The following is a 25,401-nucleotide window of genomic DNA, read 5'->3' on the forward strand; positions in this document are numbered from 1 at the left end:
ACCAGCACAGCCTCACACCTGAAGCAACAGGGATGCAATCAGGTTCCTAAGAAAAACTGGTAAAGCAGCTTGTCATTAGGTGCAAAGGATAAACAAAGGATAAAACCTAAGAACAGTACAGAATTTTAAAACCTCTCAGAAAACAGCCAACGGAGAAAACCTAACCTAAAAAATATGTCTCATACCAAGATTTAACTTTATATTCACAGAGCAAAACTCTTACATGCAATTTAGTTCCACTAAAAAAGCAAACTAAACCCATTATCACGGCTATCATTTAATATAGGTTTAGATTTTTCTGCTAATAGAATAAGACCTAAAAATAAAAAGAGAACTTTACAGTACAATAGACAAGCAAGGCTCAAAAGAACTTTCTAAGAACTACTGGAATCATTTTTATAAAGTCAGTAATGTATTCTACTGTAAAATAAATATATTAAAGTCACCAATATTCCTGTATATCAACAAAAAAAGTATAAAATAAATAGGGATAAATGACATAAAGACAATTTAGGAATTTTTCATGAAAAGCACAGTATTTCATTCAATTATTTTAAAGTATAATTGAATACTACAAGAAAGGTCAGTTCTCACCAAATTAAATGCATATATTTATTGCAATTCCAATCAAAGATTGAGCAAGATTTTTTTTTTTTAACATGGGCAGGCACCGGGAATCGAACCCGGGTCCTCTGGCATGGCAGGCAAGCATTCTTGCCTGCTGAGCCACCGTGGCCCGCCCGAGCAAGATTTTTTTTCACTTGAAAAATGATTCTAAAGCATAAGAATAAATGTGATCAAATAAAATGCTAAAGATTCCTGCTTCGGCTGGTGAGCCTCTCCTGTGGAGTTCATCCAGACCCTCCTGTGGATTTTGGACTCTGCGTTCCTGCGGTCACACTTCCGGAGAAGATGGCGGCTTAGTAAGACACGCGGGTCTTAGTTCCTCCTCCAGAAAAGCAACTAAAAAAACAGAAACAATACGAAACAGCTCCCAGAGCCATGACAGAGACCAAAAAGACAGCGTACCCCATTCTGGAACGGCTGAACGGGCAGGGAGAATCCTCTGTGGTGAGATACCCAAGGGGCACGCGTTTTCCCGGCCGGGGCGGCTGGCAACTGGGGTCCCCTCCACGCACGTGGCTCCCCGGTCTGACTGGGAACGTTGGATAGTGGGGCCCTCCCACCACGCTTGGCGTCTCGGGCCAGCTGGGCAATTTGGACCAGCATTCCCCCAAGCCGCGGCGGCCGGCGACCCCACCCTCCACGCGCGGTTTCCCTGGCCGACTGCGAGATTCAGATTGGCAAGTTAAAGCAGCCACAGCATCTTTTACTGGTGGGACCCACAGACAGACGAGCGCCACGAGCGCCACCTACTGGGCAGGAAAAGAAAAACAGAGCCCAGAGATTTCACAGAAAAACCTTTCAACCAGCCGGGTCCCACACCCAGGGAAATCTGATCAAATGCCCAGACACCAGCAGAAAATAATGGATGATGCTCGGAAAATTGAAGATATGGCCCAGTCAAAGGAACAAACCAATAGTTCAAATGAGATACAGGAGCTGAGACAACTAATGCTGAATATACGAACAGAAATGGAAAAACTCTTCAAAAACCAAATCGATAAATTGAGGGAGGACATGAAGAAGACATGGGCTGAACAAAAAGAAGAAATGGAAAATCTGAAAAAACAAATCACAGAACTTATGGGAGTGAAGGACAAAGAAGAAAAAATGGAAAAAACAATGGATACCTACAATGGTAGATCTAAAGAGACAGAAGCTACAATTAGTGAACTGGAGGATGGAACATCTGAATTCCAAAAAGAAACAGAAACTATAGGGAAAAGAATGGAAAAACTTGAGCAGGGGATCAGGGAACTGAAGGACAATATGAAGCGCACAAATATACGTGTTGTGGGTGTCCCAGAAGGAGAAGAGAAGGGAAAAGGAGGAGAAAAACTAATGGAAGAAATGATCACTGAAAATTTCCCAACTCTTATGAAAGACCTAAATTTACAGATCCAAGAAGTGCAGCGCACCCCAAAGAGAATAGACCCAAATAGGCGTTCTCCAAGACACTTACTAGTTAGAATGTCAGAGGTCAAAGAGAAAGAGAGGATCTTGAAAGCAGCAAGAGAAAAACAATCTGTCACATACAAGGGAAACCCAATAAGACTATGTGTAGATTTCTCAGCAGAAACCATGGAAGCTAGAAGACAGTGGGATGATATATTTAAATTACTAAAAGAGAAAAACTGCCAACCAAGACTTCTATATCCAGCAAAATTGTCCTTCAAAAATGAAGGAGAAATTAAAACATTTATAGACAAAAAGTCACTGAGAGAATTTGTGACCAAGAGACCAGCTCTGCAAGAAATACTAAAGGGAGCACTAGAGTCAGATACGAAAAGACAGAAGAGAGAGGTATGGAGTAAAGTGTAGAAAGAAGGAAAATCAGATATGATATATATAATACAAAAGCCAAAATGGTAGAGGAAAATATTATCCAAACAGTAATAACACTAAAAGTTAATGGACTGAATTTCCCAATCAAAAGACATAGACTGGCAGAATGGATTGCGACCCAGCAATACCACTGCTAGGTATCTACTCAAAGGACTTAAGGGCAAAGACACAGACGGATATTTGCACACCAGTGTTTATAGCAGCATTATCTACAATTGCAAAGAGATGGAAACAGCCAAAATGTCCATCAACAGACGAGTGGCTAAACAAACTGTGGCGTATACCTACGATGGAATATTATGCAGCTTTAAGACAGACTAAACTTATGAAGCATGTAATAACATGGCTGGACTTAGAGAACATTATGCTGAGTGAGTCTAGCCAAAAACTAAAGGACAAATACTGTATGGTCCCACTGATATGAACCGACATTCGAGAATCAGCTTGGAATATATCATTGGTAACAGAGACCAGCAGGAGTTAGAAACAGGGTAAGATAATGGGTAATTGGAGCTGAAGGGATACAGACTGTGCAACAGGACTAGATACAAAAACTCAAAAATGGACAGCACAATAATACCTAAGTGTAATGTAACTATGTTGGAACACTGAATGAAGCTGCACCTGAAATATAAAAAAAAAAATTAAATGCTAAAAGAAAAGCAACAAAGACATGAATCCTATGAAATAAAATATTACAAGGCAATTATTATTAAAAAGAAAGATACAGCTATAAGACTGAAAAGAGTTCAAAAATTGATGTAATTATTCAGAAGAATATAATAGCTGATAAAGGAAGCAGCACAAAAATATAGGAAAGGGGGTACATGTTATTCAATATATGGTATTAGGATAACTGGTTAACAATTTGAGAGGGGAAAAATCAATTTACACCCATATTTCATTCACTGCAATAAATTCTAACAGATACAAACTTGAGCATAAACATTTTAAAGAATGCAGAAAAGTAGAATAAGGTTGAACTGCAAATGAATGTATTAAGTTCTCTATTTCCCAAAACTTCTATTTCTTCTACAGTTTAAATGTACTTATTTTTTAAAGACACATTTTTAAGTTCAGCCTCATGATCAGACAATCAAAAGTACAGATGCCCCCAAAATAACCCACATTAAAACCTTTTGTTGGAATACTTACTACCGCCCACAGAACCAGCCAACATAACCTGCCATACAGTTAGTCACAAATAGTCCTTGTGTTTTTTTGCCCATATATATGGGTATTGTCTAAAACTTGTGTTCTTTATAACAGCCAGGCCCTGCTACCACTGTGCTTGGCTGAGTTCACAAATCTGCTGTAATCTACAGCTTCACTGTCACTGCTCTGGCTCTCCTCTCCTGCTAAGCTTTGTTTCCTGGAAGGAATTAAAACCTGCTACTGTCATAGCTACTGCTGCTCCTGGAACCACCAAAGCCACCTTGGTTTTGTGGTTTGCCAAAGCATTGGCCTCCACACCACAAGGGCCAGAGGTTCTGCCTCCAAAGTTTCCTCCCTTCATGGGTCTAAAATTTGAAGACCGATGTCGTAATTGCCAAAATCATTGTGGCTTCTGCCAGCTCCACAACGGCAGGGCTTCCCTTCCTTCACAGGCGTGGCCATTCACAGGATGTATTTCTGAGTCACAGTCTTCCAGCTCCACAACGGCAGGGCTTCCCTTCCTTCACAGGCGTGGCCATTCACAGGATGTATTTCTGAGTCACAGTCCTATCCACAGAGTCGTGGTCATCAAAGGTTACACAAGCAAAGCCTCTCTTCTCGCCACTGCTCAGTCAGTCATGATGTCAATCACTTCAATTTTCCCATACTGCTTAAAATAATCTCGTAGGTGGTGCTCTTCAGTGCCTTCTTAATGCCACCGACAAAGATCGTTTTCACAGTTAAGTGGATACCTGGTCTCTGAGAGTCTTCTCTTAAGACAGCCGTCTCTGGTTCCACGGCTCTTCCATCCACTTTAGGTGGCCTTGCTTCGTGGCTGCATCCGCCTCCTCCACAGCCGCGTAGGTGAGAAACCCAAAGCCTCCGGAGCTCTTGGTGTCTGGATCACTCACTGCCACACAGTCTGTGAGCGCTCCCCATTGCTCAAGACGGCTCCTTGGACTCTCACCAGTTGTTTCAAGGCTTAACCCTCCACTGAAGAGCTTTCGCAGTGGGCAGGTCTTGAGGAGAAGCTCACTTAGACTGGGTGGCAGCGGGAGGAAGACTTCAACGATGCCTCCAGAGGCAGAAAGGAAGATGTATTTTTTTAAAGCACTAAAATAAAAAGCTGAGATCACTCCACAAAGGGTGACGATAGTAAAAACGTTATGTTATCAATGAAGACATCCAACCATAAAGGGCAGTCTCATTTTCCGTGAGGAATGCATTTCTGAAGTTCTCACATAAACATCACATAAGGGGACGCATTCTCCAAGCACAGAGGTTGGCGAGCCCTGTAGGGTTTTAGTTTTTCCAGCACCTCCTCTCATGTTTTTGAAGAGTACTGTCTTTTAGAAGACAGCATAGCACATCATGGGAATAGTGTGGCTTTCTTTGTCATGCTGGACTACATTTGACTTTCATTCTAAAGCGACTGCTTTGGGGGGATTACATTATTTTATATTTTACACCCAGTAAAACTTCATCAGTGTTTTCAGGCCATGCTACTGGAAGTCTGCACACTTCCGATAAAATGCAACCTTTGCACGCCAGCAAAAACAGGCTGAGAAGGAACACAGCACTGAACCCCAGGCCCCTGTTCACAAACCTGACGGGCCCAGCGCTGACAAGGCTTTCTGCTCGTCTGCACAGTTTTTTCCCGTGTCTGCCCTTGTTAACGCTGGCAGAGTCCTATCTGTGGCAAGAACCATTATCCTTTACAGAGCAAGGAAAGAATAATACACATGGGCTATTAGTCAATGTTTTTTTTTTCTTTTAAAATGGTTATAAAAGAAATCCCTTGTTACAAAGCACTGAAAGCCTTCTTCGACCAAGAGAAGGGCTTATTCTCTCGTAACCACAGAGCTCCCTGTGAAGGAGGCCCACACACCCAGGCCACAACCATGACACGAGGCACTTATGCTGTTTAAACAGTATTTACTGGAAAGGTTCTTCAATTTCCTCCCACTGATCCTAAAAATTTACCTCTGTCCCCAACCCTTTATCGAATTATGCAAATTAGATTATGAGGTTCAAAGGAAGAGGTCCTCTCTCTGGGAAGCACTTGGCTCTGGGACCCCTTTCTGCTGGAGGTACAGGGCCTCACTCTCACTAGCCAACATCCTCCCTCATATTCGCATTCAAAAAGCTCCTCAACATCAGAACCAGTTTTCCAAGGGAAATTAATGGAATAATACTTTATGTCACCAAATGCTATAATAAATGATAAAATCCAACATCATTCGATTTCCGGTCCACGCACTTTCCAAAAAACAAAACAAGCAAAACCAAACAATACAAAAAATTCAACAAATGGTGCTGTGCTGTAATAATGGGATACTCACGTGGAAAAATAACGAAATGTGACCCTGCCAAACAGCATACAAAAAGAAAAATCCAACATCAACACAGAATTTTAAAATGCTTTAATTTAAGGGGCTCCCATATTTAAAATAAAAAATAGAAACGCTTTCAATGCTATTGCCCTCTTTTCCTCTAAAGCCAAATTTTCTGAGTTGTCTACAGAGGGGGGCTCCACTTTGTCTCTCTCTCAACTCAATTTACTGCACTTGAAGTTCTGCTCCCACATTTCATAGAAACTATTCTCAGCCTTTTCTTATTTACTGCTCAGGCACATGAAAAAAATGCCAAGGGACCAAAATAAATACATAAAAAAAGAACACTGGAGAAAACAAAGATAATTTTTCAGGTTTTTAAAAATCTTGTAAATAAGTTAATTGATACTCTCTTAGAGGTAAAGATAATATAGCACCGACACTCTCTTAGAGGTAAAGATGATATAGTACCCATACAGCCAAAATATGATGATATGAAAAAAGAAGAGCTTCTGAAAATTAAAAATGATGAGAAAAATTAGTGATTCAATAGAAGGGTTAAAAAACTAAGTTGTGGAAATCATCCAGAAAATACAAAATAGGATTTGTGGATTTAAGAATATCTAAAGACCAGTACAGGAATTCCAACATCTGACCCAAGAGAAGCTTCAGAAGGAAAAGAAGAGAACACAGAAGGGAGGAACTCATCAGAGAAGGGATACAAGGAAGTCCCCACAGGGAAAGACACCAGTCCCCAGACAAAAATGGCTCAATTAAGCCATTAAGCATCTAGCATGATGATTTTTTCTGAAAAGTCCACACCAAAGCATATACATTATCATAAAATGCTAGACCACCAAGAATAAAGAAAAATACAAAAAGAAAAATTTCTCAGGCAGGGAGGAGGGTAGACAGAGAGTGATGTTACAAAGGCATATAAATATAAATGGAATCAGGCTTTTCAACAGCACCACTAGATCCAGAGGACAGAGGCATAATGTCTTCAAAATATTCTCAATGTAGAATCCTGTATCCAAATAAATGAGTAAGGGAGAACAATGATACTCCGGGCTTGAGAAAACTTGGAAACATTTTTTTCCCATATACCTTTTTAATAGAAATTCCTGGATAATACACTCCAGCAAAACAAGAATCCAAATTAAGGAAGAGAAAAGTCGTGGGATGCAAACAGCAGTCATTATCAGTTAGGAGAAGCACAAAGTGATGTTCCAAGGATTCAGCTGCATAGCAAGACAAGATGAAAAGTCTCAAAAGTCAAGATGGGGGGAGTGGAGGGGGTGGGGGAGACAGGGAGTAACTGCAAACAGGTATGGGGTTTCTTTATGGAGTGATAAAAATGTTTTGTAATTAGATAGTGTTGATAGCTATACAACCTCAAGAACATATTAAAAACCACTGGACTGTATACTTTGAAAAAAATTCATTGTTTTATGTAGAACTTTGAGTATATTTTTTATACATGCATGGGTTTGTAATATCATACATCAGTCATTTTGGAAAATACTGGTTCACTGAGTTATACAGGTCTTCTAAATTTTGACACATTCACCTATATTACCACCAATCATATCAGGAGTCTTTAAGAAATATCAGTATAATGATTCTGCAGTCACACTTACTTGTTAAATCCTATGTTATATGGTTATATGAGATATTTCAAACATACAGTATTGCATAGGGATTATTCTGCCTTTATGAAATGGAATTTAGATTAAAAGATGGCTTTTCTAGGGGACATACATCCTTTCAAACCACCACAGTAACAGTAAAGAAAAGATAAGGAATTAGGGGGGCTTGTGTGTGACTAATAAAAATTCCTTCATGAGAAAGAAAACGGAAAGGAGTTATGTAAGAATATTCTCTAGAACCAAAGAACACCATGCCAAAACTAAAAGGGCCTACCTATACACAGCACAATAAACATAAAAAGACTAACATCAAGACATTTGTAAAAGGGTCTACCTATACACAGCACAATAAATACAAAAAGACTAACATCAAGGCATTTGTTAGGGATCGAATAACGTCCCCCAGAAGATATGTTGATATCCTAATACCCAGTACCTCAGAAAGTGACGTCATTTGGAAATAGAGTCATTAGGGATGGAATCAGACAAGTTAAAATGAGGTCGCCTGGAGTTGAGTGGGTCCTTAATCCAATACGACTGGGGTATTTATAAGAAAGAAGAAGAGAAAGACACAGAGAGAAGACTGTCACAGGATGATGGAGGTAAGAATTGAGTGGTGTCACACACCAGGGAACACCAAGGATTGCTGCCACTGCCAAATGCCAGAAGAGAGGAATGGAACAGACTCTTCCCTACAGACTTCAGACGGGCATGGCCCTGCCCACACCTGGATTTCAGACTGCTTCCCGCCAGAAATGGGAGACAATAAATTTCTGGTGATTTAAACCCTTGAGCTGTTGGTACTTTTTTATAACAGTGCGAGTAAACTAAGACAGCATACTGCTATGAAATTTCATAATATCAGAAATGGTAAGTCATATGAATTTGGGAATTTTTAATTCTCAGCTTTGCCTTTCTACCCAAGACGAGTGAAAACATATTATCTACACACAGACAACTTCGAGAATGTCCACCACACATTGCTCATAACTGCCCCAAGCCGGAAACACTTCACACGTCCATCAACCAATGACAACATAAACAATGTGTGGCAAATCCGTCCCAGAAAATACTATTCTGCAATTAAAAGGAACAAACCACTGACAGATGCCACAATATGGATGAACCTTGAAAACATTAAGCTAAGTCAAAGAAAGACACCAGATCAAAAGGCTACATATTGTATGATTCCATTTTTATGATATGTCTTGAAAAGGCAAATTCACAGAGACAGAAAGTAGACCACTGGTTGCCTGTGGTTGGGAGCTGGAGTGGGGATTAACTGCAAATGAGCACGTGGAAACTTTTGAAAGTAATGGAAATGTCCCAAATGGGATTATCATGATAGTTGTGCAACTCTATAAATTTAGTCAAATCACTAACTTCCATATTTTCAATCAGTGAATTTTACAGTCTCTACATACACCTCCAGATGCTCATTTAACACAGCCTACAAGTCCTTGTGAGGTCCGGCCCCTATTATCTAACTTCATAGTGTACCCCCTTCTCCCACTGCAGTCCAACCACACTGGCGTTCCTTCAGTGCCCCAGACTTCCTAGCTACTTCCCCAAAGGGCCTTTCTCTACACTGTTCTCTTACCTGCTAGGCTCTCCCTTTCCTTCATGATGTAATTAACTCTTACTCAAGCATCAGATCTCAGCTCAAGCAGCATCCATTTCACAGGGAGGAAATCCCACTTTTATAGGTCTTCGCAGTACAAATGGAGAATCTTTACGTCATTAACAATAATCATTTTAACCTGATTCAGATTCTTTGATTAAAGTTTTTCTCCTATTGGACCGCAAGTTTCCCAAAGGCAGAGACCATATCTCATTTTGCCCATCCCTGTTTCTCCTTCTCTCAAGCTCAGTGCCTACCACAAAAGAATGATTCAGAAAGTGCTGACTGGGTTAATCTGCCTGACACAGGAGCCAGCACTGGCTGGGTATTTCACTTGCAACTTAATCTATAACCAGAAATGTTCACTATCTCAAATGCTGATCAAGGTTGCAAAACATGAGGCTTGAAAATATTAACAAAAATTCAATATTTTCATCCTGATACAATCCATATCATTTGGGAAGAAAGCATTAACTTTTAAATAACTGCAGCAGATTAAGCACTTCACACTTAGTTTTAAAATGGTAATAGAAATCAAATATAATGAAATGTGACCTAAATATTTTTAACTATAATTCTGAAAGTCCACAACTACAATTGCTAGGAACTACTAATGAAAGCTCTTTTACGTTTCATACTTTACAGATGAGAAATTTTAACTTTTGAATAAAAAATCTTAATGCTGGACAAGTAGCAAATTCTTGAAGAAACAGCTCCATATTCACTTCAAAGTATTAGTATCTTCCACTCAGCCACAGAAGAAAGAAGAGAGCAAATTACGTTGGGGTCACTATCTCAACTCTACTAAGACCACTGCATAGCAAGGCACAGCCTTAAAGTCTAAGGATTACTCTGCTCCAAAATTAAGCATTATAGTCTTGGGAATTTCAGGAAAGATGATGGAATTAAACTCACAAGATCTCCACATGCCTTCCACTAAGAAAAAGTCTGAACAAAGCTCTGTTATTTAGGTTTTGTCTGTTAACACTATTAGCTTCAAGAAAATTAAGCTTATTAAAAAATACATCAAAATGAACATGAAAATTTTAAAACACAATTAGAAAATAGAACAAAGCAGTAACAACAAGATAATATACATGCAATCACCAAAAGTGAAGAAAATAACTCACACAACACACAAACATATCCCACAGGCTGGATAACATTTACTCAGAAACATGTAAAAGATTGAGTTTCTAAAAGTTTTAAAATTCCCCAGAATTCAAAGCACGAGAAGAGGTAATGAAGAGTGAAATTAATACTAAAGAACAATAAATATGCAGTGTTAAAGATAAGTGGAAAATGAAATGCAAAGCATAAACACTTTAAACAGGTGATAAATTAAGAAAAACAAACTGGAAATTATAGATATATCACTTATAAATAATAATGCTGGGGGGAATATCAACAGATGAAAGCATCTGCAAATCCTAGCTGTTTTTCCTGCAGCATCCTCACTGAACTCCCACCACAGCCAGGAGGATGGGTGCTGGCTTACCTCCACGTCACATGGGAGGACACTGTAATGTGGAGAAGTTCAGGAACTTCCTGAGGCTTCACAGCCGTGTTTTACTGGACCTCACGTGTGACTAAAAAGTTTTCTTATAAGCCATGGCTGCCCCCTGCTTAACAAGGGAATCTAGAGTGCCATTGAATGAAAGAAGCATCCCAAATTCAAAGACATTAAAATGTGAATAAAATGTACAACTTATTCTTTACTAAATATGGTAGTCTGCAGTGACTTCCAAGGTGAGCTTAAAATACATAGGACTTTTTTTGTTTCACAGTGCACTGATATTAGAAGACAAATATAAAACCTGATCATATTGCTGGTTTTGTTGTAGTAAAGAAGAGTTATTATATTAGACACAGTTATTACATACACGGACACAAAAGACAATATGGAACTCAGATGTGTAATACTTAATAAAAGCTGCTTCGTTTTTATCCTTGTGGAGGGATATCTGACTAAAGTAGTGGGTATACTTGCTAAAAATTTAAGACAATAATTTAGGTATTTCAAGAGTGGATCTTTTAAGGCAGTAAAATGTACCTCTAATAGATAGGTTCAAATTGTAACAGACTTAACTTTATCATTTCAAGTTCACTTGAAAATATCACAAGCCACAGAGAAAAAGCCTGCATTTTAAAACGAAAGCTGATATCCTTGAGTTTTTTCATCTTTACTATGGCAGACTATTCAAGGTAGGTTTCAATATGCTGTCTCACAGACTGGAGCCAAGAAAAGGGGCAAGAAAGTTGTCAAGGTGATGAGTAGGGAGGGAGGCAATGGTGTGGGGCTTGGAAGAGAGAACAGGTCAGGACTCAGCTCAAGGACAATGTGTGTCCCCAGAGATGCCTCTGAGTTAGGGGCTCCTCAGAGTGGACTCACTCCACCATGCACACCATCAAATCCCATGTCCACGAGTCAGGGTAAAGCAGGCATGATTACTAGAAAGGGGCTTGGACTCAAGTCTGGTTTTACCAGAAGATTTTTTTTGGGGGGGTGTATGGTCCAGGAATCGAACATGGGTCTCCCACATGGAAGGAGAACATTCTACCACTGAACCACCTGCGCAACCCTAAAGAAAGTGTCTTTTGTTCTTTGCGGGTTTTTTTGGCATGTGCAGGCAGGCTGCAGGAATGAAACCCGGGTCTCCCACATGTCAGGTGAGAATTCTGCCACTGAGCGACCCTTCTACTACCCTTGCCAGAAGATTTTGAAAAAAGCTAAGGAACAGCCTGAACCCTCCTTGTCTCTACAAGAAGACGGAAAACACTCAGAGACAACAAAAGAGAAAGAGGAGATTGTTGGGGTTCTCTCAGCATTTCACCTTTGAGAAAGGGAAGTTAGGTCTAACTGCCTCTGAGGATAGAAAACAACCACCAATGAAGTATAAAAATAGTCTTCCTCTATACGGGTGTGAGCCCGTCTCGGTCTGCCTTCATGTTCTTAACATAGGGTTCTTTCAAAATAAAAAAGCTAATATGAGCTCACTGAAACAAGTCAAATAATAGATATGTAAAGAAGACTCTTTCCCCTCCAATCTGGGTTTTGTGGTGACTGGTGTTAAAAAAATAAAACAAAATAAAAAATTAAAAAAAAACATTTTGGAATGCATACTTCTATATCATATCAACATTTATACAGATAATCCACTTATTTATTAAATGAAAACTATTCTATGTAATATACATTATTTTGCTACACGCTGCCTTAATTTAAGAAAACATCATGATTCCTTCCTAGGTCAATACATAGAGACCTAATCTTTTTTTCACCTTTTTATTTTCAAATAACTTCAAACTTACAGGGCAGTTAGAAAAATAATACAAAAACCATACAGAGAACTCTAACATAACCCGCTCCCCCCACACCCAGATCCATCAACTTAAACATTTTGCCACATTTGCCATATCATTTTATCTTTCCCTCTATCTGTCAGTTCTGTCTATCTGCCTATGTCTCTGTTTTCTGAACATTTCAGAGTGTATTCTATACATCACGTTCCTAGAATATGTAATACTTCCTTGTATATTCCTAAAGAAACAGTGATTCACTTACATAATCACCTTAAGTACAGCTATCAAATTAAGAAAATTAATACAGATAAAATTGTATATCTAATTCCAATTTTTTCATATGTCCCAGTAAGGTCCTTTTAGACCTTTTCTCCTCCACTATTAGCCTGTCTAGAAACATGTATCACATTTAATTGTTACTGTCTCTTTAGGTGCTTTTTAAAAAAAAATTGTAGGAACATATATACAACATGAACTTCCGTATCTCAGTCACTTCCTAACACACCACTTGGTGGCATTAATCACACTCACAATGCTAGGCCAACGTCACCACCATCCCTTACCAGACCTTCCCAATCTCCCAAAGAGAAACCTTATACCCATTATGTGTTAACTCCGCATTCCCTTTTCCTCCCCTGGTTTCCTGTATTCTACTTTTCGTCTTTTGGAGTTTGCATAGTCTAGTTATTTCATGTAAGTGGGATCATATTCTGTCTGTCCCACTGTGTCATAATTCATCCCTTTTAACAGCTGCATAATACTGCGATGGTGCGCATAATCCATAATTCAGTAACTGGCTACCCTCCTGATGGTTTGTTCCTTCTTTGTGAAACGGAAATTTTACTGATATGAGATGTCTCATAAGAGACATGAATGACATTAAAAATGCAAAATGTGCTCTGTAACCTATGCAGTATTATTCAAATGATAGTTAAACTGTGTTTTTAAATAATGTCTACCATCTACAAACACGTCTACAATCTCTCGTTTGACTTTCTGTTATAGAACACAATATAATCAATTTTAGAGAAATAAAATGGTCCGTAAGTCCATTTCTTATATTACTGATAGTCATACCCATAAGAATTTTTTTTTTTTTGGGTGCACGGTCCAGGAATTGAACCCGGGTCTCCCGCATGAAAGGCAAGCATTCTACCACTGAACCATCCGTGCACCCCCCATAAGAATTTGTTTTCACTCAGCTGGTAATGCTCTTATGATTAATGATATTTCAATAAAGATGAATATCATGTCTATGCAATTGAACTCTCCATAAATATGACTAGGAACCTGCATTTCCTTCTTGGCTTGAATCCCAGAAGAATAAAACTCCAAATGTACATTGGATTCATCAAGATTTTCACTCAAGGATAAATAGCATAGGAATTTTTAATTCACCAAACATTTCCGCAACAAGATCATTCTTTTTCTAGGTTAGAGGGCTGTCTTTTTATATTCTCCATGGTTCCAAAAAGTATTCTAAATTGCTTTGAATGACCAGTCCTAGACATATCATCATGGCATTCAGCCAAGCAAGAGCCTTGGGCACTTGTGTTTTGATCACGAGTTTTCTTCCACCAACACAGTGATCCAGACCAGGAAAAGGCATGTGACTCAATCCACTCATGGGAGAGTGCCTAGTTAGGGAAGTCAGCATGTGGGATCCGGTGTGGTGGGGCAGAATCTGCACTGGGAAATAGGCATGTAACAAAGGGGTTGAAGCTAAAAGGATATACAAAGTGAAGTAAGATCCTCAAAGATTCACAAGTAAGGTCAAGGTCAAAAGAAGGTGAGAACCATGAACAGAAGACATGAAACAGAGAAAAGACATTCTAGGAGCAAAGGAAGCCTTCTGGTTTCAAGGGAAGAATGGAGCAGATGCGAAGAGAACAGCAGAGATGAGACAGGATGAGAGAAGCCAGTAAGTGTAACTGGTTCCTAAAACTGTGTGGCCTTAAAATAAATATTCTTGTTCTAGAAAGACACTTAAATAATTTTTTATTCTATAAAACCAAAAAAGCCTCACACAAGGTACATACTACAATAAAATATATTTAAATATGCAAGGGAAATGAGACAAAGAAGAAAAGGAGTAAGCTAAAAATAACAGTCCTTTTTCTTTTTTTCTCATTTTGAAGCTATATTAATACCATTCCCAGTTGTTTATGATAAAATCACATCACCTGCACATGCAAGAAGATAATTCTTATATTTCAGTTCTCTAGGATGGCAGGGTATTTGTTTATTAGCTCATTCAAATTTGGCAACAAATAAATAACTAACACATTAAATAGAAAGGAATCAATTCTAGTGATCTTTTTTGCAAAAACTGAAAAGCCAATCCTCAAACACATATTAAATGGCAAGGGGTTACATAAAGCCAAACTAATCTTGAAAAAGAAAAAAGTGAAAGTCTCACAATTCCTGATTTTTAAAACTTACTACAAACCTATAGTAATCAAAACAGTGTGGTACTGGCATAAAGATAGATACACGGCCCAGCTGAATAGAATTTACCAAATATGGACTTCATTCAACGTAGAAAGAATAATCTCTTCAACAAATGATGCTGGGAAAACTGGATTTCTACATGCAAGACAATGAAGTTCTTTTTCACACCATTTACAAAAATTAAACTAGATCAATGACCTAAATATAACAGCTAAACCCATAAAACTCTTCAAAGAAAACATAAGATCTGTACTAGCAATGGACTTTTAGATATGACATCTCAAAAGCATGAGTAACAAAAGAAAAAAGAGAGAAATTGGACTATATCAAAATTTAAAACTTTTATGCATCAAAAAGGCATCAGTAGGAAGTAGGAACACACAGTATATGAAGAATTCCTACAATTCAACAACACAAAGTCTGCATAAGGCTCCTCATTGATGGATATGTGCAGCATATATCACTCTAAGTATTCGAGAAAATGACTGGTCTGTATGCTTCAAAAATGCCAATGTTAAGAATGGTAAAGAGAGGTTGAGAAGTTATTTCAGATTAAAGGAGACTAAAGAGACATGCCAACGAAATTCAGTGTGATTATGGACTGGATAACAGACTGAGAAAATAAAGGGCATTATTCTGACAACTGTTGAAACTGTTACACAAAGTGTGAATTGGGTAACAATACTGTGTCAATATTAAATTCTCCTGATTTTGATCATTTTACTGTGGTTAGGGAAGAGACTATCCTTCCACTTATAAAATAAACACTGAAGTGTTCTTAGGAAATATGTACCCTTAGTCTTAAATGAATCCCAGGAAAAAGTGTATTTATATGAACTAGAGAAAGAATAATAAGGCAATGGGCTAAGATGTAAACAAGCGTAAAGGACATGTAGGAGTTCCTGGTTCTATTCTTACATTTTTTTTTTGTAAGACTGAAATTATACAGAAATAAAAAGCTATGCATAAAGCAAAAGACATAATTCACAAACAACTGGAAAAGTATTGTGATAGATATGACAGATAAATGTTACTACCCTAAATATATAAAGGAATAGCATAAAACAAGTAATTAAAAAAACAACAATACCCCAACAGATTAATGGGAAAAGGAAACATATAGCCAATTCACAAAAGAAGTTAAGCTACTTTAAAGAAAAAAAAAACAAAAGAAAAATAAAGAACAACAACAATAACAAATCAAGTTCATTAATAATTTAAATGAAGTAGAACAACAGTGAGATTTTTTTCTATTTGATCTATTTTCTATTAAGTGAGTAATTTTCTCTTTTAAAAACACCCGACACTGGTAAAGATGCCCTAAAAATGGCCACTCAAGTCCCTGCTGGTAGGAATGGCCACTACAACCCTTCAAGAAGGCAGTTCAGCAATATGAATTAAGGGCCTGAAAAATACCCAGGCCACTGAACCCAGTGATTCCAGTTCACGACCATACCTCTAAGGAAATAATCTGAACTGAGGATTAAAATTCATACACAAAGATGTGCATTAAGGGAAATTTATAACAGCAAATTTCTTTAAAATAATCTTCATATTAAATAATAGGGAATGGGTAAGTAAATGATGATAATACCATAAAATGGAATATACAGTCATTAAAAGCTATTTAAAAAATGGGAAACCTTATATAATAAATGTTGAGATAATAAAGTTTATAAGAAATGGCTATTCAGTATGCTCTCAGCAAAAAAAAAAAATAAATAAAGCCCACAGTATAAAGAGTAATTGTTTGGAAATGAAAATGAACTAGAAGTGTGAACTGTCCCAGCATCCGGTTTATCTATGGAGTTGCTATCCCCTGCCCAAAACAGGGCTACCTTTCCTTACATTTTAAGTTCATTAAGTATTGACCTGTCCCTTTTCCCACTAGCAGACAAGGTACCATCCCCAGCTGCATTCAGTAAACATCTACTGCTTCTCAATGAAAAAATCTCCTGCCTCATTTCATACATTTAAAGAGATTATTTGATTCACTCTAGCTATCAAAGTCACCTCACAAAAGAGACCTAAATTGAATGTGGAAGCCCATGGAGAAGCAGTTCCTCTCTCTTATTATTTTGCTTCATTCAAATAAAAGCACTAAGGAGAAAATATCCCTGGAACTTTCTTAACCCTACAGGGCAAGCAAGCATCACACAACAGGAAGACACCACATACCAGGATGGAGATGTCTGGTAGGACTGCCCGCTGTCGCTGTCCGCTCACTTTCATGTCAGACGGCATCTGTTTTAATCGTCTAATCATTAGCTGACACCAAAAACACACCCATCTGTGTGGTGCTGAGCTCAGCCACTACCCAGGGCCACACCTAACTCCAGCTCTGCCCTATTCCCCACGGATTCCACCTTCCACTTGGCAACTTTCAGCCTAATGAGCTGAGCTGAGCACAGTCAGGGAGAGGAGGCTGAGAGCAAGGCCTCAGCACAGAGAAAGCAGAGGGGAGTGGGACGACTACAGCTGTCTGGAAAGAGTCCACAAGTCAGTGGTTCTCAACCAGGTGATTCTGCCCTCCAGGGAACATCTGGCAATACTTTCTAGAGATATTTTTGGTTTCACAGCTGAGGAGGTACTACTGGCATATACTAGAGAGAGCCCAGGGTCACTGCTGACCCCTACAATGCACAGGACAGCCCCCGCTTCAAAGAATCATCTTGCTCAAGAGGTCAGAGGGCTGAGGCTGAGAAAGCCTGCCATCAGTTGATTTCTCCACCAGTTCTGGAGAATCTAACCCAACCAGTAGGAAGGGGACACCCAGTGGGCGAAGAAGACCTGAGGCGGTTGGGAAAGGAAACACACACACACACACTAGGGCAGGGAGAGAATTGTTCCTCTGGTGATCAAAATTCAACCTCAGGAAGTAGAAACAAAAACATTATAATTTAATATAAGTAATAAAAATATCCTTTTTTCTAAGGATGAACACCTCCACATATCATATATTTCTCCAAAACAGATTCACAGCAGAACTTGTAAAGAAGATAATATTATCAAAGTTGCCCAGACAGTAAACATCTCCAGAAAAGCTGGCAACACACCCACATATTTGATGATAAATATGGCTGGGTATCTCCACAGGACCTAAGAACCCAAACTCACAGTTCCCAGCTTGGCTTGAGAAGGAAGTGGCAAAATACTCAAACACAGAGAAGAAAATAATAGTGCTGCTATAAATTATCAAAAATTTCATCAAAACAACAGTTGCAAAACAGAAAACAAACTGCACTTAGTTTGTATTCCAACATCAAAAAAAGCAGATAAGCAAGAATTTAGTACATTAAGCATCATATCCACTTTAAGTCAAAGGCCACTGTGTCATTCAACACTGGAGTTTTTCTCGATTATTTTAAAAACTTTATTGTGCCATGATTTCCACCCACAGCAAGCAAGGGGACAGAAGTTGCCCCATACTGCCCCTGGCTGAGACTTACACAATGTCCACTCTGAAGTCTAACCCTGCCCTTTGTCCTTTCAGTGTTGAGGTGCACCAGTGCAGACGTGGCCCACTCCACTACTGGACAAGAGAAGGAACAGGAACAGGTCCACTAAAACAATCCAAGAAGACAAAGTAGACTTTAAATGGAAAGACATCATAAGAGAAAAAGAAGGACACTGTATACTAATTAAAGGGTCAATTTACCACGTAACAATCATAAGTATTTATGCTTCCAATCAAGGGGCTCAAAAGCACATGAGACAGACAAAAAGCACATGGCAAAACTGAAGGGAGCTACAGATATTTCAACAATAATAGCAGGAAACTTCAATATACCACTCTCCTCTATAGACAGAACAACTAGACAGAAGATCAAGAAGGAAATAGAGAAGTTAAATAGCTTGATAAATGAAATAAACCTAACAGACATATATATGTCATTGCACCCCAAAGCATAAGGTTATACATTCTTCTCTAGGGCTCATGGAACATTGTCCAGGACAGATCATACGCTGGAGCATAAAACAGGTCTCTATAAATTAAAAAATATGAAATTATTCACAGCACTTTCTCTGATCACAATGGGATGAAGATGGATCTCAATAACCACCAAAGAACGAGAACATTCACATATATATGGAGATTAAATAACACACTCTTAAACAACCAGTGGGTCAAAAAAGAACTTGCTAGAGAAATCAGTAGCTATCTGGAGTGAGTGAAAACGAGAATACAACTTATCAGAACTTATGCAATGTGGCAAAGGCTGGGCTGAGAGGGAAATTTACTGCCATAAATGCCTATATTAAAAAACAAGAAAGAGTAAAAATTGAGGACTTAACAGCAAACCTGGAGGAACTTGAGAAAGCACTGCAAATGAACCTCAAAGCAAATAGGAAAAGAGAAATAACAAAGATTAAAGCAGAGATAAATGAATGGGAGAACAAAAGAACAACAGAAAAAATTAATAAAACCAAAAGTTGGTTCTTTGAGAAAATCAAGAAAAGTGATGGGCCACTAGCAAGACTGACTAAGAAAAAAAAGAGGATACAAATAAACAAAATCAGAAACGAGAAGGGGTGCATTACCACAGACCCTGAAGAAATAAAAGAAATCATAAGAAGATGCTATAAACAGCTATATGCCCATAAACAAGGCAACTTAGATGAAATTCCTGGAGACACACAAACAAGCTAAACTGACTCTGGAAGAAACAGAATATCTCAACAAAGCAATCACAAATAAAGAGATCATCAAAAATCTTCCCATAAAGAAAGGCCTAGGGCCAGACGCCTTCACAGGGGACTTTTACCAAACATTCCAGAAACAACTAACACCAATCCTGCTCAAATTTTTCCAAAAAATTGAGGAAAAAGGAACTCTACCTAACTCATTTTATGAAGCTAACATCATTTTATATACCAAAACCAAGTAAAGTTGCTATAAGAAAAGAAAACTATAGGCCAATCTCCCTAAGGAACATGGAGGCAAAATTTCTCAATAAAATATTAGCAAATCTAATCCAACAACACATTAAAAGAATTATACACCATGACCAAGTAGGATTTATACCAGGAATGCAAGGATGGTTCAATGAAAGAAAATCAATTAATGTAATATGGCACATTAACAAATCAAAAGGGAAAAATCACATGATCATCTCAATTGATGCTGAAAAAGCATTTGACAAAATTCAGCATCCTTTTCTGATAAAAACACTCCAAAATATAGGAATCAAAGGTAACTACCTCGATATGATAAAGGGAATATATGAAAAACCAAAACCCAGCATTGTATTCAATGGAGAGAGACTGTAAGCCTTCCCCCTAAGATCAGGTACAAGACAAGGATACCCACCATCACCACTATTATTCAATATTGTGCCAGAAGTTCTAGTAGAGGAACCAGGCAGGACAAAGAAATAAAAGGCATCCAAATTGGAAAGGACAAAGTAAAACTCTTGTTATTTGCAGATGATATGATGCTAGATTTGAAAGATCCTGAGAAATCTACAGCAAAGTTATTTGAGCTAATAAACAAACTCAGCAAGGTAGCGGGATACAAAATTAATGTGCAAAAAGCAGTAACATTTCTATACACAAGCAATGACCTAGTTGAGGAGTCAGTTAAGGAAAAATTCCATTAAAATATCAATTAAAAGAATCAAATACTTAGGAATGAACTTAACTAGGGACGTAAAGGACTTGTACACAGAAAACTACATAACATTGCTAAAAGAAATCAAAAGATATCTAAATAGGTGGAAAGACAGTCCCTGCTCATGGATAGGAAGGCCAAATATAGTTAAAATGTCAATTCTCCCCAAACTGATCTATAGATTCAACACAATACCAATCAAAATTCCAACAACTTACTTTGAAGATTTGGAAAAGCTAACTACCAAATTTATCTGGAAGGGAAAGAGACCCTGAATAGCTAAAAGTATTCTAAAAAAGAAGAACAAAGTGGGATAATTAACATTGCCTATCTTCAAAACCTATTTTAAAGTCACAGTGGCTTTGACAGTGGTTAAAACGGCATGGTACTGGCACAAAGACAGAAGCATTGACCAATGGGATTGAATCGAGAGTACAGAAATAGACCACCAAACCTATGGTCAACTGATTTTTGACAAGGCTCAAAAATCCTCTGAACTGGGACAAGATAGCCTTTTCAATAATTGAACATGGAAGAATTGAATACCAATAACCAAAACAATGAAAGAGAAACCCTATCTTACACCCTGCACAAAAATTAACTCAAAGTGGATCAAACACCTAAAGATAAGAACTAGCACCATTAAGCTTCTAGAAGAAAATGTAGGGAAACATCTTCAAGACCTAGTAACAGGAGGTAGCTTCTTAAACGTTACATCCAAAGGATAAGCAACAAAATACATAAATGATAACTCCTCAAATGAAATGCTTCTGCATCTCAAAAGCTTAATCAAAAATGTGAAGAGGCAACCAATTCAATGGGAGAAAATATTTGGAAATCACATACCAGACAAAGGTTTAACTTCCTGTATATACAAAGAAATCATACAACTCAACAACAGAAGAAGAAACGACCTGATTATAAAATGGGCTAAAGACATGAATAGGCATTTTTCTGAAGAGCAAATACAGATGGCTCAAAAGCACATGAAGAGGTTCACCATATGCCCTTTCAGCTGAGAGAGAAACCCTGAACTTCATCTGCCTTCTTGAATCAAGGTATCTTTCCCTGGATGCCTTTGATTGAACATTTCTATAGACTTGTTTTAATTGGGACATTTTCTCAGCCTTAGAACTGTAAACTAGCAATTTATTAAATTTCCCTTTTTAAATGTCATTCTGTTTCTGGTATTTTTGCATTCCAGCAGCTAGCAAACTAGAACAGATTTTGGTACCAGAGGAGTGGGGTGCTGCTGCAGTTCGCAAATAACAAACATGTTGGAACAGCTTTTTAAATGCATAAGGGGAAGATTCTGGAAGAGTTGTGAGGAGCTTGATAGAGAAGGCCTAAAATGTTTTGAAGAGACTGTTGGTAGAAATGCGGACTCTAACGATACTTCTGATAAGGCCTTAGACAAAAGTGAGGCACACGGTATTGCAGACTGGAAGAAAGGTGATCCTTGTTTTAAAATGGCAGACAATCTGGCAAAATTGACTAGTGGCTTTGGCTGGAAGGAAAATTTTAAAACCCATGAACTTGGATATTTAGAAGAAGAGATCTCGAGACTAAACATTGAAAGTGCAGCCTGGTTTCTCCTTGCAGCTTACAGTGAAATGCGACAGGAGAGAGATCAGCTGAGAACTGAACTCTTGGCTACAAAGAAACCAGAAATTGATGTTCTGGAAAATTCTGGGCCACCAGGAAGGGAGAACCCAGAGAACAGGGCCCCACATGAGGAGTTAACCAAATGTGAAACCAGTCAGTCATTTCAGAGAAAGCCAGGATCAGACATGGAGTTATCCAGGAAGGATGTGTGGAAACTCCTTACGTCTGATCGGCATGGTCCAAGGCTACTGCATAGAAGGCCAATGAGAGTGCTGTGGGACCTGTATAAACAGAGCCACTGCCAGTCTGGACTGGGGGCGTTCAGAGAAGGGACACACTGAAGGAAAAATAACTTCAGAGGCAAAACCATGGAGACTGAGGTCTGAAGTCAAGAAGCCTCAGGCCAGGAGAGTGGACCCACCCAAGCCCGTGGAGAGGAAGAGTTTGCCCCGAAGGCAGAGAATGGGCCTTCCACCTCATTGCAGTGGAAGAGTCATGCCACCTCAGGCCTTGGAGAGGGTGAAGTACATTCCTTGGGGTTTAGGGAGAGCCTGGCTGCCGCCACATGGAGGGGTTGAGCACATGCCCTGGAGATGGCAGCGAGTCTGGGTGCAGCCCCGATCCTTGGAGAGGGTGGAGCTGAGAAAAAGGTGGTCTCCCCCAAATCCCCCAAGGTTGCGTTTGGAGAGAGGCAGGCTTCTGCGTAGGCCCTTGGAAAGGGTGGGACTGCCATTTTCCAAAGCCCCAAAGCTAAATGATCCTCAGACACTGAAATCTAATGGACTTTGCCCTGCAGGTTTTTGAAACTGTATGGGTTCACTGACCCCTCTGTTCCTTTCCTTCCTCCGTATGGAAATATGTATATGTATCCCATGACTGGTTCTCCTTTGTATGTTGGCAACAAATAACTTATTATAAGTTTTCAAAGGTCCAGAGCTAGAGAACATTGCCTTAGAACAGACCATGCCTGTAACTAACTTTGATAGAACTTTGTATTTCATTTGTATTGCTACTGAAATGGTTAAAGGATTTCTAATATTGTTATGAAATTAATGTATTTGTATGTGGGAAAAACATGTCTTTTTTAGGGGCCAGAGGATGGGGAATGTGCTTATTTGAAAGTAAGTATGCCCCCTAGAAAAGCCATGTTTTGATCAAAATCCAATTTCATAAAGGTGGAATAGTCCCTATTCAATACTGTATGTTTGAAACTATATTCAGATCATCTCCCTCAATGATGTGATTTAGTCAAGAGTGATTGTTAAACTGGATTAGGTGACAACACCTCTCCACCCATTTGAGTGTGTCTTGATTGGTTTATTGGAGTCCTATAAAAGAGGAAACATTTGGGAGAATGGGAGATTCAGAGAGAGCAGCACCACAAAGCAGAGAGTCCATGAGCCAGTGACCTTTGGAGATGAAGAAGGAAAGCACCTCCTGGGAAGCTTCATGAAACCAGAAGCCTGGAGAAGAAGCTAGCAGATGACGCAGTGTTTGCCAGGTGCCCTTCCAGATGACAGAGGAACTCTGAACTTCATCAGTCTTCTTGAATCAAGGTATCTTTCCTTGGATGCCTTTGATTGGACATTTCTATAGACTTGCTTTAATTGGGACATTTTCTCAGCCTTAGAACTATAAACTAGCAACTTACTAAATTCCCCTTTTGAAAGCCAAAAAAAAAAAAAAAGCACATGAAGAGATGCTCCTTTTCATTGGCTCTAAGGGAAATGCAGATCAAGACTACAACAAGATATCACCTCACACCTGTAAGAATGGCTGCTATTAAACAAACCGGAAACTATACATGTTGGAGAGGATGTGGAGAAACTGGGACACTTATGCACAGCTGGTGGGAATGTATAATGGTGCAGCCACTATGGAATACTGCTTGGCAGTTTCTTAGGAAACTAAATATTGAGTTGCCCTATGACCCAGCAAAAGCACCACTTGGTATATACCCAGAAGAGTTGAAAGCAATAACACAAACAGACATTTGCACACCAATGTTCACAGCAGCCTTATTCACAATCCAAAAGATGGAAACAAACCAAATGCCCATCAACAGACAAGTGGATTGACAAAACGTGGTATATACGTACGATGGAATATTATGCAGCAGTAAGACAATGACATCCTGAAGCACATGACAAGATAGATGAGCCTTGAGGACATAAAGCTGAGTGAAATTAGGCAGACAGAAAAGGACAGATACTGTATGATTCCACTTTTATGACCAGCATAAAAGTATAATCAGAGGCTTATAATACAGAATATAGGGGACTTAGAGATATATAGAAGCTAGAAATGGGTAAACCGTTAGCTAATTAGGGTGAACTTCAATGTAAGTGAATAGATAGGAGTGAAGGTGATTCTCTAGTGGGTCTAGAACTAATATTACCATATTGAAGATGAACAAGGTTGAAAGGGGTTGTATAGGCCTACGTGTTCCACTGATTAACACTAGAAATACGAATTTGTTCTACAAGTATTACTTTGTAGTAATGAAAGTAATGAAATATGATTCTTGTACAAAGAGTGTTTAAATCCAGGGTACAGGGGGAAACTGCTATTACATGCTATGAGCTGTGTTCAAAAGGAAACCATCAGCACTACCACAGCAATAGCAGAGGTGAATAATGGAGGGAGGGACAAGAGTTAAGAAGAGGTTTAGATTTCCTATTTGGTGAGGGTATGTTTATTGGTCTTCTGTCTCTTGGGAACAATGAAATTATCTAAAATTGAGAATATTGATGGACTGCGGACTTTGGGCCTTCTACATGATGCCTGCTGAATGCAAGTGGCTGAAGGATGCAATGACAGAGATGTAAGTTAGCAAACGACGGTGTATACTTATGAACGAAGGCTGTGATGCTAATAAAAGGAACAATGTCATGAGGCATACAATGATGTGATTGAACATGTGGGACATTTCTTGAGACAAAATAAGCCAGAAACAAAAAAACAACAATGGTATGATCACCTTTAGAAAATGCACATAAGAAAACAGGGGCCTAGATTGGAAGTTTTTAGAGCAGACACATTAAGTCCAGAATGATGATTATTATTTCTGGATTTTGAGAGGCTGTTTTATATATATAACCTGATATTTAAAGATAAGAACTAAGCCGAACTGGGTGGGGTCAAGGTAACTCAGAACATAGGGCTAAGGAAGACAGTGTCTATATTTTAGAACACACATACTCT

General features: G+C 38.7%; 1 protein-coding gene across 13 annotated transcripts in view; it reads right to left on the minus strand.

The window, feature by feature from the left end:
- MARCHF8 (membrane associated ring-CH-type finger 8) overlaps positions 1–25,401 on the minus strand; it is a 237,764-nt gene that overhangs the window by 93,806 nt on the left and 118,557 nt on the right. The window contains exon 1 of one of the 13 annotated variants that reach the window (XM_077124612.1): positions 17,160–17,613. The exons of the other annotated variants lie outside the window; for them this stretch is intronic. The gene's annotated coding sequence lies outside the window, so the exon portion shown is untranslated. Of the gene's footprint in view, positions 1–17,159; positions 17,614–25,401 lie in introns of those variants that run through there. 13 annotated transcript variants of the gene reach the window in all.

Source organism: Tamandua tetradactyla, chromosome 13 (genome assembly GCF_023851605.1).
Source record: "Tamandua tetradactyla isolate mTamTet1 chromosome 13, mTamTet1.pri, whole genome shotgun sequence".
NCBI classification, from domain to species: Eukaryota; Metazoa; Chordata; class Mammalia; order Pilosa; family Myrmecophagidae; genus Tamandua; species Tamandua tetradactyla.